General features: G+C 37.2%; 1 protein-coding gene across 1 annotated transcript in view; it reads left to right on the top strand.

The window, feature by feature from the left end:
- The first annotated feature begins 5,908 nt into the window (after positions 1-5,908).
- Positions 5,909-16,148, top strand: part of LUZP2 (leucine zipper protein 2) — a 472,878-nt gene continuing 462,638 nt past the window's right edge. The window contains exon 1 of the mRNA XM_059406926.1: positions 5,909-6,226. The gene's annotated coding sequence lies outside the window, so the exon portion shown is untranslated. The remainder of the gene's footprint in view (positions 6,227-16,148) is intronic.

The raw sequence follows: 16,148 nt of genomic DNA, 5'->3' as shown, positions 1-16,148 counted from the left end.
TTTTCATTAGCAATAGTAAAACAGTGAGTATGAGAATAGGAAACATATTTTTGATGAATCACGTTAAGACACCTTGTTTTGTTTTTAGATCTTCAAGTCTTAGGCCTATGGATGCCTGGAAAAAAATATTAGTGATTGACTTAGAATATACATACATAAAAATATAGGTGTTTTTACATTATTTTTTTAAAATTTTATTAACATATAATATATTATTTGCTTCAGGGGTATAGGTCTGTGAATCGTCAGTCTTACACAATTCACAGCACTCACCATAGCACATATCCTCCCCAATGTCCATTACCCAGCCACCTTATCCCTCCCCACACACCCCACAGCAACCCTAAGTTTGTTTCCTGAGATTAAGAGTCTCTTATGGTTTGTCTCCTTGCTGATCCCATCTTGTTTCATTTTCCCCTCTCTGCCCCCACTCTCTGACCCTTCACCTTGCCTCTCATATTCCTCATATCAGGGAGATCATATGATAATTGTCTTTATCTGATTGACTTATTTCACTTAATACTCTCTAGTTCCATCCACGTTGTTGCAAATGGTAAGACTTTGTTCCTTTTGATGGCTGCATAGTATTCCATCATATATATATATCTATATATCTATATATATAGATATATATATATATATCTCACTTATTCTTTATCCATTCATCTGTTGATGGGCATCTAAATTATTTCCATAGTTGAGCTATTGTGGATATTGTTGCTATAAAAACTCGGGTGCACATGCCTCTTCGGATCACTACATTGGTATCTTTAGGGTAAATACCCAGTAGTGCGATTGCTGGATCGTAGGGTAGCTCTATTTTCAACTTTTTGAGGAACCATCATACTGTTTTCCAGAGTGGCTGCACCAGCTTGCATTCCCACCAACAGTGTAGGAGGGTTCCCCTTTCTCTGCATCCTCACCGACATCTGTCATTTCCTGACTTGTTATTTTTAGACATTCTGACTGGTGTGAGGTGGTGTCTCACTGTGGGTTTGATTTGTATTTCCCCAATGCCGAGTGATATGGAGCACTTTTTCATGTGTCTGTTGGCCAAAAATACAGTTTTTACAGTATCTCTCACCTTCTTTCGTACAGAGTAAAGGGAGAAATGTCCCTCTGATTCTTCACGTATTTGTAGTGTAGTGAGGAACAGAAACTATAATGACAAAGTAATATTGCAAGTGCAGCATCAAGGCAATCTAGCGCATGTTCTAGACTCATAAAGGAAGACTGCACCAAGTTTGTGGCAGGTCATGGATTAGGGAAAGCATTCTAGAAAGAAATGATGTCCTTGATGAGTCTTAAATGAGTAAAGTAAGTTGCAGGTGAGTGAGTGAGGGAACATTTCAGAAAAAGGGAGTAACGTGAATCTTTATAAAGTCATATCAAGGAAAACATCTGTTACTCTGTTTGAAGTACAATATGGAAATTAAGGCACAGAGAAAAGACATATATTGAAAAATAATACTAAGCATAGTTTCCTAGGAGTTTTAAGGCACTATAGAAATTTGCAGCTAAGGTACGTCATATTGGGAGAATAGATTTGAGGAAAATAATACCTGAGAGCAAGGACTATACTTCAGAATCAAGATGATAAACCCTAAATAGAGCTCTAGTGACTCTGTTTAATTTAGGTTCAATACTGAGGTGGGGGAGGGGGCAATCAGTATAGAGAAATATGTAGGAAGTGAAATCCATAGGACTTGGTGATTGACTCTGTGTGGGTGGGAGAAAGCAGTTAAAAGTAACTGACGATTCCCAGGGTTGTAACTCAGGTGACTGAGTTGATGGAGGTAGGAGGAAATATACAGAAGGCTGATCAGGGAGGAGGAACAGAAGTTTAGTGTGATTGACTTTGACATACCCAGAGGAAACTGAGGTGAGATCTCAGTGAAGAAGTCTATGCTGGAGATGTACTTTTTTATACTCATAGCCGTATTAGCAATGGTAAAAGTCATAAAAATGCTAAGTTTACCTTGAGAGGAAAAAAAAAAGAATTTTAAAAGAGAAGGATCAAGGGTGAAACTCTAGAGGATATCAGAGTTTAGTATATAAGAGCACAAAAAGAAATGCAGAAATGATGAAAACATAGCACTTTGGAAGAGAATAAATGGCAGGATATTTACATAGGGGAAAATAAATGGACGTCATGAAAACTAAAAACTTTTTGCTGCAAATTACACCGTCAAGAAAATGAAAACATAACCCATGGATTGGAATAAAACACTTGTAAATCAGATATCTAATAAAGGAATTGTATCCAGAATGTATAAAGAACACTTACAAATTCAGAAATCACAAATAACTCAATTAAAATAGGCAAAGCATTTGAATAAACAAATCTCTTGAAATTGTACATGAATGACCAATAGACACATGAAAATGTGCTCGATATGATTACTCATCAGATAAATACAAATACAGACCACATTGAGATACCTCTTTACATCCCCAACAAAGGCTGTAATAATAAACTGAAAACACCAAGTATTGGCAAAGCTATACAGAAATTAACATATTCATGTATTGCTGGTAGGAGTGAACAATGGTGTAGCTATTCTGGAAAAGTTTGGTGGTTTCTCAAAAAAATTAAATGGTGTTACCATGTAATCCAGCAATCCCTCTTCTCAGTATATACTCAAGGGAATTGGAAACAGATGTTCACATGGGAACTTTCATGTGAATGTTTATAACAGCTTTATGTAAATAGCCAAAATATGGAAGCAGTTCTAATAATGAAGGGATAAACATAATAGCAGCACATTCCTACAATGGAACATTATTCAGCAATTACAAGGAATGAAGTACTGATACATGCTACCACATGGGTAAACCTTGAAACAGGAAAGAAACCAGTCACATAAGACCACATATATTAGGATTCAATTTATATGAAATGCCAATAATTAGGCATTTCTGTAGAGACCATAATTAGATGGTCAGGGTTTGGGAGAAGAAGAAAAATCAGGAGAATAGTGAATGACCAGTAGGTATAAAGTTTCTTTTGGAGAGAGGAAAATATTCTGGAGTTAGATAATGGTGATTCCATAACCTTGTTAAGTATATTTTAAAAATACTGAGTTACACATTTTAAAATAGTGTTTTTGGTAACTCAGTGCTCTTTAAAAAAAAATAGCTTCTATATCTCCCAGTCCCATCATTTTATGGAGACTAGCTTCTCGCTGTAACTGCACTGACTTTCATGATGTCCTTTATCCAGACTCGGGTATAGTTATTGAAAACTTTTGCTGAGCTGTTGTGGAATTCAGCATAGGACAAGTGGTTTCAGCTAAGTGAAACATGGTCTGCGCTGCTGCATCTTTAAAATTCATACACCAATTCTCTGAAGCCATAAAATCAATTTTGGATTTGAGTTTTCCTGTGACAGTGTGGACAGAGTGTCATGGGTGATGGAGACTTACAGTCTTGTAATTCCCCAAGAAGAAAAGTCTTTTGCTGAGCAACAGATCTATACTTGAATTCAGAATATAATAGCTCAATCCTCTAAATCTGCAGGAGTTTCTAAAGTCTCACTTAGGCTCACCTTCCAAATGTGTTTCCCTGATGCTTGCATGCTCTTCTAAGTTCGATGTCTTTTTTCCTGCTTGCAGAAAATACAGAGGCCAACAGGCCTTGTATTTCTTTTTTGGTATCCAATGCAGGGGCACAGCTTAACCATGAGACACAGTCTAAACAAAGTTCCAAAGTTCATTATGATACTCTCCTTTCTTGGTTGACAATCTATAGTTGTCTATTTTATGTTGCACAGCTAATAGAAAGTAATACAGTTTAGGTTGGAGAATGTCTCTTCTTACATAGATGTAATAAAAAATTTTCCCTCAAAAGAAATATTATGAAGTGATACACTCTGAATTTGAATGTTATCCACTATATAAGTAATGAATTGACCTTGGGCAAGGTACTTAACCCCTCTGAATCTGTCACCTGAACTGCAACAAAAGAGGATAATAGAAATCACTAGTATATTTGATTCCTATAATTAAGACCACAAGATAATGAACACAAACTTGTCATGTAAACAAATAGGTGTTCTAAAAGTATGAGTGTTATTTCCTAGTATATGTACTTTTTTTATTACCAAGTAGTCATATGTCTTTGTTGAGTATGGAACTCAAATGATCACCTTCCCAACTGAGCAGGAAATCTATTGTTAAATAATTTTGACAGGAACAAACTGAAATACATATTTCCTTTGGAGTCAGAGTTCTGTTTTAGCAGAGTGTAGTGCAATTTTCCTTTGTAAATGACATGTAATTCACATGTGAGTTCATCTTTATATATGCCTAGTTCTATCTATTGTGGATCCTGTTGTCCAAGGGGCTGGTATCCAGTTTGCGAAAAGTCATTACTCCTCTATTTTAGTGGTCTGGGGTTTTAAAGCAATATCTCCTCTGTATAAATGTCTTAAACTTCAATCCCATTAAAAGCAAAACAAAAAATCAGTAAATTAGTATCCTTTTTAAACTTGTATCCTTTTTAAAATAAAGCTTTTTTTAAAAAACATTTTTTCTACAAATCATGTTTCAAAAATTAGATGAAAGGGACTGTTTCATCTAAGTTTTACTGTAAGTGTCTTACCTCAGAAAAAAATGGAATGTGAGCTGAACCCTCTGGATAGGAATTCCTGTTACCACCTGAAATTTGCCCCCCTGCCAGGATCTTTGGGTACACATCAGCTTTTATTGAACATCAGCTTTGTGTTAGTCATTGGACTTACTTGTACTAGGTGTAATGTTCCAGGAAGTGGTAGGGTTTGCTTAAGATTTAAAAGAATCCAGTTCTTTGTTTAAAAAAAAAAAAAAAGAAAGAAAGAAAAATCCAGCCTAGATTTTCATGGTATTCTGTTACCTCATTTCTGAAATAGGCACAATATTAATTTATCTCTCTCCAGGATGGCTCTGGTAAGGATCAGTATAATAGTATGAAGAAGTACCTTATAACATTTAACCAAGAAATACTGCTGGAAAATCAAAAGTAAACCATGTTGTAAGGACCCTAGAACTGAACATCTCAGTAAACGAAGTTGGCCGTTTTCCAGACTTGCTTTTACAAAAATAATACTTTGTATTAGAGTTTCTATTTTGCTCATTTTTTAAAATAAAGCTTAATATCAGATGTTTATTATAGAAAATTTGAAAAATATAGACAAAATGACCGTCTTCTGTCCCCTGATACCACCACTCTGAGTTAATTACTGTTAGCATTTTGATAAATACCTCAGTTGATGTTTCCTCATCTGAAGGAAAGGACCCCTTCAGGTGAGTGAAATTGGGGCACGAGCTCCAACCCCACTGCCAGCCGCTGGTACTAGAGGACAGATTGAAATTGAAGGAAGATCAGAAATCTTCAAAATCCCGAAGCAGCAGACGTTTTAACTTATGCCCGGAAACCTCTTTATATCCCACGTTTACGGACTAAGAAGCTTGCAGTGTAGAATTATGGGTTCAGGGTCCGCTTTTGGACACTGCTCACTCCTGCTTTTCTTCCGTCTGCATCAGGCTAATCATGATGCATTTCTAATTAGAATATTCTAAACACTCTCTAGAGCAACATTTCTTTCTAAACACCGTGTCATCAGGTGAGGGACACCTGCCTGCGACTCGGAGCGTCTGATAGTCTTTCCAAGTGAATTCTGTCTCACATCCTGCCGTGTCCTCGGGTTCAATTACTGGAAGATTAGATTTCTCTCTTCGCCCCCCACCCCCGCCCCGCCCTTCCCCTGCCTTCCCTCCCTTCCCGAGCTTCGGGAGAGGAAGAATAAATGATCAGTCCCAGGAGGGGGTGCAGCCCGGGGAGCGCAGCCGGTAGACCCCAGCGCAGGGCCGTCGCCGGGCCCCCATCCCTCTCCCCGCGCCGCCTCCAGCGCGAGTGACAACGCGCCCTCCAGGCTCGGGAGCAGCAGCGTGCCGAACAATCCCGGGCAGGGCTCGCCTCGCTGGTGACATCACTGCCGGAGATACTCCCCGCTCTCAGTGCCTGCCTTCGCGAGGCGTCCGTCCGTTTGTCCGTTTCCTTCCGTCCGCTGCTGGAGAGGGCTCTTCGCCGGCCGGGGACAGAGCCGGGCACCGAGGAGCGACAGGACCCGGAGGAGGAGGGAGAGCAAAGGCAGCGAGGGAAGGAGGACCCCGGCAGGCGACAGCATGAAATTCAGCCCAGCGCACTACTTGCTGCCTCTCCTGCCGGCGCTGGTCCTCAGCACCAGGTGAGTCCGGGAGCGTGAGTGACCCGAGCCCAGGGGCGCTGCCGGTGGGTTGGTCCTACTGCAGGTCACCTGTCAGGGCCAAGGACAGACACTTCAGCTGTTTGCATCTCCCGCCTAAGTTAAAGGGTGTTCTGTGTTTCGGGCTCTGAAATCCTTCCTGGAGAGTAGAGCCCTTTTCTAGTTATCCTAGCCCTTAGAGAAAGTCTCAGTGCTCCTAACCAGTGAGGGGACTATGCGCTTTTCCTTTCAAAGAAAACATGTTTTCCTGTAGCCCTAGTAGGAGCACAGATAACAGGCAGTAACAGACCAAAGTAAAGGAAATGGAGAGACAAGGGGGGAATTGTCACCAGGCAGTGTGTTTTCATTAGAGCTGACTTAATAGCCACAAAGCTTGCCTCCTCCAAGTGTATCTGATTTTAAGGTATGGGAACCAGAGAAAAATGATTAATCCTGGAAGATGGTAAGCCTTGCACAAAAGTTCCTGGACTTGTAAAATGACCTGTTTTAAGGTCTTGAGCAGGCTTAGTGGTAGGCATTTTCATTTGGCTGTCTTGTGAACAGGTCTAATTAAAGAATACACAAGGCGATTAAAAGTTGGAAGACACTCTCAGAGTGCTGATGCAGAGACCCTAGTCAGAAACAATTAAGTACTGTACTCCATCACTGGCCACAGATGGGACTTTAAGCCCAAGCACAGAGAAGCTATTTTTAGTGGAGGTTTAAAATGCAGTGGTTGAAAAGAGTTTTGTGACTCCCCACTGTTGATCAAGTCCCAAAGTTGGTGATGGGTTTGCATTCTTCTTCCTCAAAAGGAGCACAAAGGTGGTCTGTTTCATTGCCGGGGAATGAGCCTTTATTCTGTATGCCCTTAACATCATATTGGCAGCAACCTCTTTCTCTTGGCTACTATAAAATAAAATAACCCTCACAGCATGAGGATCGTTGCAAATCTCTGTGAATGGAAACATTATCTGATTGTGCATCTGATGGAAAATGAAAAGGGGAGACAGGCTTATATCAAATTCTGAAATTAAGAATGAAGAAAACTCATTGTCTATAAGAATGAGGCAGTAAAATCCTTTATTCCATTCCAAATCTATCTAATATATATATATATATATATACCCTTTCAGACTCTTCTAATCAGACTTTCCTTTTAGAGTGAGGACTGTTTGATTTAGCCCTAATTATTCATAAACTTAGTCTTTCCTTGCAAACAAAGCACAGGTGACTTTCCCAGACTAAAATGGAATATGAGTTACATGTTATTTTTATTTTTTCTAAGGGTTGCTTGTCATTTCAGTTCACAAAGTGCAGATGGTTTTAAAAATCACTTTGCTTCGCAGTATTACAGTAACTTGCACCAATTACAGAACCCATTTTAACCTCTAAATGTGTTAACTCTAAATGACTTAAACCACACTGTACATCAGTCATCTTTTTAAAGTGTCTTGCCACATACTCTGAACTCTTGTGTTATAGTTTAATAACTGTGATTTCTAGAAAAAGGAAATTCTCAAAGTTTGGACACTTAAGTAGGTGCCTGTCACCATATGCACAAAATAATACATATTTAAACAATAGAAACCCAGCCCACAATGATTTTTAAAGACAGTGAAATTCTCTAGTGTTCCAAAAGTACATTTACTTTTTAAGGATGCTATAATTTAAGTGACTCAGGAAGCTGAAGTCTCTAGCTTCTAAAGTTTTAGTGTTGGTTACATAATCCAAAGAGCCATCATCTTTCCTTTGATGGAAGTGTTAATTTTTATTAGGATAACATTTTTAAATAGCCAACACATTTATTACAACAAAAATTAGAGTTAGTCATTCCTAGTTTACTTTAGATATGAAATCTGCAGTGTCATTTGTATGTAAAAACTTATGTCAGGTCTTTAAATTTTCCTTCTTGCAACTGAACAGAAAGAGCATGCCGGGCTTAAAAACCTGAAACTTTTCATAATCAGTGCCCTGTCTTGTGATTACTCTGTAGTAATTTATTTTACTGGATATCCAGATTACCTTGTGACAGCAGATTTGACAATGCATATGGTGTTTTCAAATACATCATTTTGCAAGAAGAGATTATATTTTAGTGGTTTCTAACAGAAGACCATTCTTTTGTGATAATTAAGATTTCTTATAAGCATATGGTTCATGTGCAGGCTAGAACCTCAACTAAACAGGTTTGTAAGAACAGTTGCATTAGTAGAGGTGAGTTTATTGTCCTGCTGAGAAAAAACTGTAGCTCAGCCATGAGCACCTGTGATAGTGGGTTTTCTTGCCAAAGACTTTTCATTGCTTTCTTAGTTAGTGGTCTTGTGTGTGAAGCAAGTGACATTTCACATGCTTATATCATGTTGAAAGCATTAGAAGAGGGTGGCAGTTACTAGATATTCCTATAGACTTTGGATGGTATCACTTTTATGGCCAAGTTCTTTTCAAAGTGGTGTGGATGTGAATCTGAAGCACTTAAGGCGAAAAAAAAAAAAAAAAGAAAGAAAGAAAAAGTATTTGTTTCAATATCCCTTTTTCTGGGCATAGCTCTTTAATACCATACTATTACCTTTCCAAGAGGCCTAAAGTTTATTTTTGTTTTATACTAAAGGAATGTGTTTACTAAAACATATGCAATTAGGGAAATATTATTACTATGTAACAGTTTTCTATCCACAGGGATGAAAACCTGCCTTTTAAATACGAATTTTTTGGATAGCTTTCTGTTTTTGTTTGCTCTCCATCTTCACATTTTTGTAATGACTTTAAATGCTAAAGCCCCAAAATTCCATAATTTTCACCATAGTGAACAACCTTAATGCCCCTCAATCAGAGTTACTTTATTTGTCTAAAAAAAAAAAAAAAAAAAAAAAAAAACAAGATAAATATTCACCATTAGCAGTAACCAAGAATTGTTTTACTGGTAAACCCTACAGAGTTAAAAAGAGCTGTTTAATTTTCTATATATTGCCCCCCCCCAATTTAGAAAGCATATACAAATTCAAAACATCAAGTTAATGATATGAATTATAAAGCTAATACAGAAACCCATTTAACCTATGCACAAATAAATGTGGTCAAAGAAAGCAAACATATGTTGGTTTAAGAGCTTTAGAGAAGAATGACTCTACTTTTTAAAGAGCGTCCTTCTGTAGAAGTATTAAATTGCAATTCCAAGGCAGGCAGCAATTCACTTCAGAAAGAAGTAGTATAGGTATTGAAAGGAATAGTAGGGTGAAAAAATCTTTAGAAGTTCTTGGTGAAAAGGGACCCATGGAGTGCTGGAGAAGGCTTATGCTTTAGTCTGCTAAACCTCTGTTCCTCTATGCTGTGATTCTGCTCTTGATGCCTTTGGTTTATTGAGTTTTAAGTGACTTAATGGGGAGAGAAACATGGCAGGGGAGGAGTGAAGGTCTACTGACTTCTGGTGGTTTTCCGTCAAGCAGGAGCTTTAAGCAGATGGTAGGCTTATAGTCCTCCCCATAGGAGTCACCTTAGAGGTCTCTCCTGGTCCCTCTGATCAGCAGTCATAGCACATGTTTACTTTGGAATCTATTTTTAGATGATACTATATATTGAAGATGCTCTAGGCTCCCATTTGCTCTGTGTCTTGATCTAACTTCAGAATTAAATTAATTTATGGGATAAAGTGAAGATTAGAATCATGATAAAAACACAATAAACACCTTTTTTAAAAAATTAAGCAAATAAATTTGAGGTAGCAAGTGGTCTTCCTTAAACCATCCCCACCCCCAAGTTGATATGATGTAATTGTGGGTTTGTTTTTCCAAGCCCTACACAGAGTGAGTCTTGCCACACACATCTTTATATGGCCCTATGTACATTCCTTTGTGATAAGAATTCCACTCTTCTGTGTAATGAAGTTAGTGACAGGTCTTTTCTTGGATAAGAGGATATTAACGAGCGAATTTTTGACTTTTCAAATTTCCATTCTGGACCTTAGTTGCTTATTTCCTATAACAATTTTTAAAATGACTTATTTGGGGTTTATCTTTAGGGATTAAATTCCCCTCATGACTAATAAGAGGCCCCTCAAACAATTATGATTTGATCATAGTTGTCCCAGACCAAACTCCATGTAATTGGAAAGAGGAATTTGACTTAACCACCAGGAAACAAAATATACTGAAACCACTGAGGGGTATGGGATTGTAAGGGTACAGTGTTCTCTCAAGAGTTTCATGAGAGCACTTGTGGGAGGTACATGTGCTTGAGAACTGATTTTTGACTGACTTCTAAAGGAAATCCCCTTAATAAGTAGGGCTAAATAATTTAACCTGATTAAGCAGACAATTAATATTAGATTATCTTCTCCAGAAGAGAGAAAAAAAAATTCATTTGAACTTTATAACCTTTAGAAGTTGTCTAAGATGTTTTCATTATCACACATTGGAAGCGTCAGGCACCAAGACGAGAAGATACTAGTTACAGATGCATGTCCTCATAATCTAGTCATGTACATAAATAATATGAAGGAAAAATTGGGTAAATAGCAACAAACATTTTAAAATTCTAGATACGGAAAGAGAAAACAGAGAATAATGCCATTGAGGAAGTCTCAAGAGTAACTTCCACTTTCAAGGACAGTGAGAGAAATAATATTTTGTAATAAACTTTAACATCCTGCAGCACTTGCTAACCATGTGATGTTAGGTAAATTGCTTATCCTATCTAAATTTCTCATGTAGAAAATAAGACTGGTGGTGCCTGGGTGGCTCAGAGGATTAAGCCTCTGCCTTTAGCTCATGTCATGATCTCAGGGTCTTGGGATCGAGCCCCACATCGGGCTCTCTGCTCAGCAGGAGCCTGCTTCCTGCTTCCTCCTCCTCTCTCTCTCTGCCCGCCTCTCTGCCTACTTGTGATCTCTGTCTATCAAATAAATAAAATCTTAAAAAAAAAAAAAAAAGAAAAGAAAAGAAGACTATTTGTAGAAACTACCTGAGAGGTAAGGACTGAATGAATTTATATAAGGAAGGAGTTTGCATATTTCTTGGGACATAGTGATCAGCCAGGGATTAGTCTTTGCGGTTGTTTTGATTATGTTCACACAGTGTTTGTATCTGTGATTGATCAGGACATAGCAAAATAAATGAAAAATTGGATGCAAGTCAGTTGAATGACAGAAAATTAACAGGAATTACAGTCCTCATCCAAAAGAGAAAATATTGGCAAAGAAGAGAGGAAGCAATAGGAGTAATGAGGTTACCTTGTTACTAGGCTGGTTCTTTCAGAAGTGTTTTGATGGCAAAGTGCCTGGGCAGGGCTGTGCACTTGGCAAACACCATGAAAAATTGCGTTATATAGAATTGAGATTTAGCACAAAAGTACGTATTTAAATACGTGTGTATCTATTTAAAATTTAATTGTATATATAGCACATACATAATATCAAATCAAAGCCATGAGCACAGGTGTCAGTAAAAGGATGCTTTGAAATTGCATAAGTACGATTGATATGTAAAAGGTTCTACAGTTTTATTTTCTACTCGTCAATTGGTTTCATAATCTGTTAACAATTTTTTTCTTTTAAATTTCTAAATATATAAAAGATTTTTTTCTACTGTTGAGAACAATTTGAAAACCAGTGATACAGAAGAAACTTGACTATGTTTAAAGAATCAGCACATGAAAGGGTTATCCCTAAGCTAATTTTGAAAAAGACTTTAGAGATCATCTAGTTTCAATTAGTTTGCACATATTTTATCCTAAATTTTTCAGAATTTTGCCATAAATTCTGATCATTAAGTGAAAATAAATATTTTTTTTGTCATAGATTAGTGTGTGTGTGTGTGTGTGTGTGTGTGTGAGTGAGTGTGTGTGTGAGTGAATAGGTGTTGATGTCTGTTAATTTAGTGAATCATAGAAAAGGGTATGATTTGCTGCCATGGAGAATATAAAGCATAGATAATGATAAGTCTGCTTTAAAGAAAGGACATGTTTAACTGGGATATCTACGAACTTTGCTTCTTAATTGTAGGAGGCAAAGAAAATACCAAAATTAGCCATCATGTTCAGATAGGAGCTGGAGGTCAACCAAGAAAACAGTGAGCTCTGAGAATGCTTTCATAAACACTAGGAGACATCATTATACCATAGGTAGTGATTGCATTGCAATTATGTCTGACTTGCTTGGTGTTGCTTTCAAGTGTTTTAATCTTTTTGAGTGTACTTTAAAGAGTTTGTTATTGGGAAACATACTGTGAATATAAGGTTACATTCTAGTTTAAAGTCCTTCATTTTAGAGATGAGAAAAGCAAGGTCCAAAGTGACAGACTTACCTAAGGCCACCTAGGGGAACCAGAGCAAGGACTTAGAATTTTCCCCAATACTCTTTCTGTTCTATCAAGTGACTGCTTTCATATGACTGTGACATAGTTCTTCTGAAATCAAGCCATATATATATATATATCCAGATATATCCAGAATTTTTCAAGTTATCATGAAATAAATAGTAGTTCTAAAACATTCTCCGAGCACATATACTCATGATAGAATAACAGGCAACCATCAAAGGAAATCACAGCAATGCAGATTTAAACACCATTTATTTGTCTATATTCAGTTGTCTTTTGAAGAGTGAGCTGGCTTAAAAAAGAGATTCCAGGTCATTTTCAAAACCCTAAGGAGTCATTAATGAGGTCTCACCTTTGCTCACAATTTACCTCGCAAGCAATACACCTCTAATGGTTCCTGTCGATTTTTCAGTTCTGTTGCGAAGGTGATATTGTTGGTGCTTTTGGGATCTTTTCCTATTTTCAAACTATTTCCTATAAATGGGGCTCATAGCTAGGCATTTGCTTTTATATTGCTCTCCTCTTAAATCCGTGCTGTAATTCTGTGATATTGCTCAACGTGAAACATACTCAACCACCTTACAAAGACGAGTTCACGTGGATTCAAAGATCTGTTCACATTGAACTTTACGGTGAACATACATTTCATTTGGTTTACATGTCTCTACATATTCATTGGGGCCAATGAGCCACTTATATAACTTTTTAGGGTCAACTGGTCCCAGATCTTACCCTGCATGTACATATTACAAGATCTTTTCCTTTGGATAGGTTTCTTAACCATCCAGACTTTAATTACTCATCCATAAAATGAAAATAAAATGTCCATCATTTAGGGTTATTAGGATTAAAGAAAATGTGCTTAAGTGCTATGTCAGTGCATTTACCTGTACATCAGAGTCTTTAAGAGATCCGAAGATATGCCAGCTTAAAGGTCTTTTTGTCATAGATTAGTGTGTGTGTGTGTGTGTGTGTGTGTGTGTGTGTGTGTGAATAGGTGTTGATATCTGTTAATTTAGTGAATCATAGAAAAGGGTATGATTTGCTGCCATGGTGAATATAAAGCATAGATAATGATAAGTCCATCTCTAAAGGTAGAGATTACAATTTAGTGTGTTGATTTTATATTGGCTACCTCAAGCAACCAATATCTAATGATTTTATTAAAAATCAAAATATATTCCTTAAGTGAATTGATTGGTAATGCCAAAATCATAATAACATTTATATTCTGATAAGACTTTTCAGGGGGTAGTTGGGGAGAGAATTAACCCAGTGATCGATTCTTGGGGGAAAATGGAAATGAAAACATGCAACAACTTGCCATCTTCCAAAATAGCTCTTGCAGCTGAGCTAAGGTGTTGGTAGCAACGATTACAGATTCCAGACCAGCCTTTATCTCATGTCCCTATAGGGGATGTGACTTCCTCCTGTCTGTCTTCCAGAGAATTATTAGGGTTTCTGATTTCCTGTCCTTCAAACTAATATTCGGAACACTCTGAGCAGAAGCTTCGTGAGCAGGGTTTGCAGGAAGTCTTTGCCCTGCCTTATGGGTTAAATACAAAGAGTATGAACTCAGACTTTGGATTAGCCTTTCTGGCTACATGACTTCATGTCAGTTAAAAACACTTAGCCACATTTTCCTCATCAATTAAAAAAAAGTGATAATAATACCTCTCTGATTTCCAGTATTCAATAAGCTAATGTGTTAAAAGAATAGTGTCTGGAACAGAGAAATTCAACTCACTATATTTCCATTCTTATCTGATCGAAAGGGATGAGATCAATTTTACCCTACCAGAGTGTAATTTTATTTCAGAAAGCACTGTTCTTCATCAACTGTATCTCATGCTGGTGTGGGCAAGACAGAAGTATTGGTGAAGAGATTTGGAGCTCAGTCCCATCTTCACTTATCACAGATGATAAAGCTGAATGGAGACTGTATGTTTTCTTTCTAAAGAAGATAATTTGAGACCAAATAAAAGCCAATTCTGGGACATCCTAACCCATCCCAGTTGACAACACTGATTTAAACACCTGCAATTTCCTCAAGAAAAAAAAAATAAGAGAAACCAGCCTTACCTCCTAGCCTCTATTTGGAGTCCAAATGCTCTAAATTATGGGACTAATAGTTAAACATTAAACATAGTTATTAAAATTATAGTACCATAATATGTTAATGCCTTTAAAGAAAGTTCATTTTACAAGTTTACTTGAAGATGAGAGAACCAAAGAGGTCTATCTTAAACGAGGACAACGTAACAGCCATAAGCCTTTTTGATGAGTTGAGGGTTCTGGACTCTAATCATACAGCGTTCTCAAATGGGGTAAGGTTGGTCATGACCTCCGCAGTTGGTGGAGAAGGGGCTGGAATGGCAAAGGGAAGCCAAAACCCCAACACACTAGGTTTCTGAATGTGTGGACAGAGATAGTGGCAGTGGAGAGGAAAGTTCCAGATTCTAGCCTTCCTGTTTTCATTGTTTTGTTGTTGTTGTTTTGTTTTTAAAATTCTCTTCTCTAATGCTTGAAGTCATTCATTGGTTGTCTTTGCAGTGAACTAAGCCATTCACATTGGGCAGGAAAGGGAGAGGGCAAGACTGAATTATAAAAGAAACGAGACAATGCATGAAAAATTGAAGTGACATGTTGGCAAGAAGCAGATGTGGTTGAAGAAGCTTTATATTATTGAGAACGTGTAGCTTTTTCCTCCAGATGCCACAAAGTGAAATGTGAGCTCATTCTATAAATAAGTTCATATGAAAATGGGGCAAATTTTTCCTGAGACTACAGTTTAGAAGAATATTGAAGAGTATCAAATCCCTTTTGTGCATTGTATATATCTTTCTTTCAGTTGGTCCTTTGATAAAACATGTAAGCTACAGATTCAGCCAATATTTTTGAGGACTAATTAATTACCTGACAGCATGCTAGATACTTGCTTTCTATTAACTTAACCCTTCCTTGCAACCTGTTTTACTTAAAACACCTTTACTGTGAGGAAGACTGAGTTTCAGACTCATTAAATGATTAGCCTACATTCTCCCAGCTAGAGAGTAATTAGATTTGGACCCTTTTATTCTAAGAATTGCTATATGAATGAATCTATAGTACTGGCAGTAGGATTTAATTTCTAAATAAATACACGATGAAGAAAAACAATGTACAAATAATGCCAAAACTAAACCAAGTTGACAAATAACTGTTTATATGGGGTGGGACAGGCTGCATTAAAATATTCTTAGAATTACACCTGAAAGTAGTATGCCATGTATTAAATATACGTCAGTTAGAAAATACTAAAAATCCAAAGATAAAAATGATCCGCTATTAAAAAATAATTTCTTTAATCAGCCCAAGAAATTCATTAGTTTGAAGACCAGCAAAATTGAAGCTTTTATAATAAATACAGAACTTTGCCAGCTAATACTCCTATTCTATGTAGAAAACAGTCTTTAGATCAATGTTTCTCAAAGTATATTTCTCAGTGTACCTAAATTAGAATGTCCTGGGAGCCTTATAAAAAGGCAACTTCTTGATCCCTGCCCTTAGGCATACTAGATTAGATTCCTTGAGGAAGTAGCCAAGAAATTTTCATTTTAACCTGGACCTCA

Source organism: Mustela nigripes, chromosome 1, assembly GCF_022355385.1.
Source record: "Mustela nigripes isolate SB6536 chromosome 1, MUSNIG.SB6536, whole genome shotgun sequence".
NCBI classification, from domain to species: Eukaryota; Metazoa; Chordata; class Mammalia; order Carnivora; family Mustelidae; genus Mustela; species Mustela nigripes.
The sequence above is the reverse complement of the archived record's forward strand: the minus strand, read 5'-3'. Positions and strand labels throughout refer to the sequence as shown.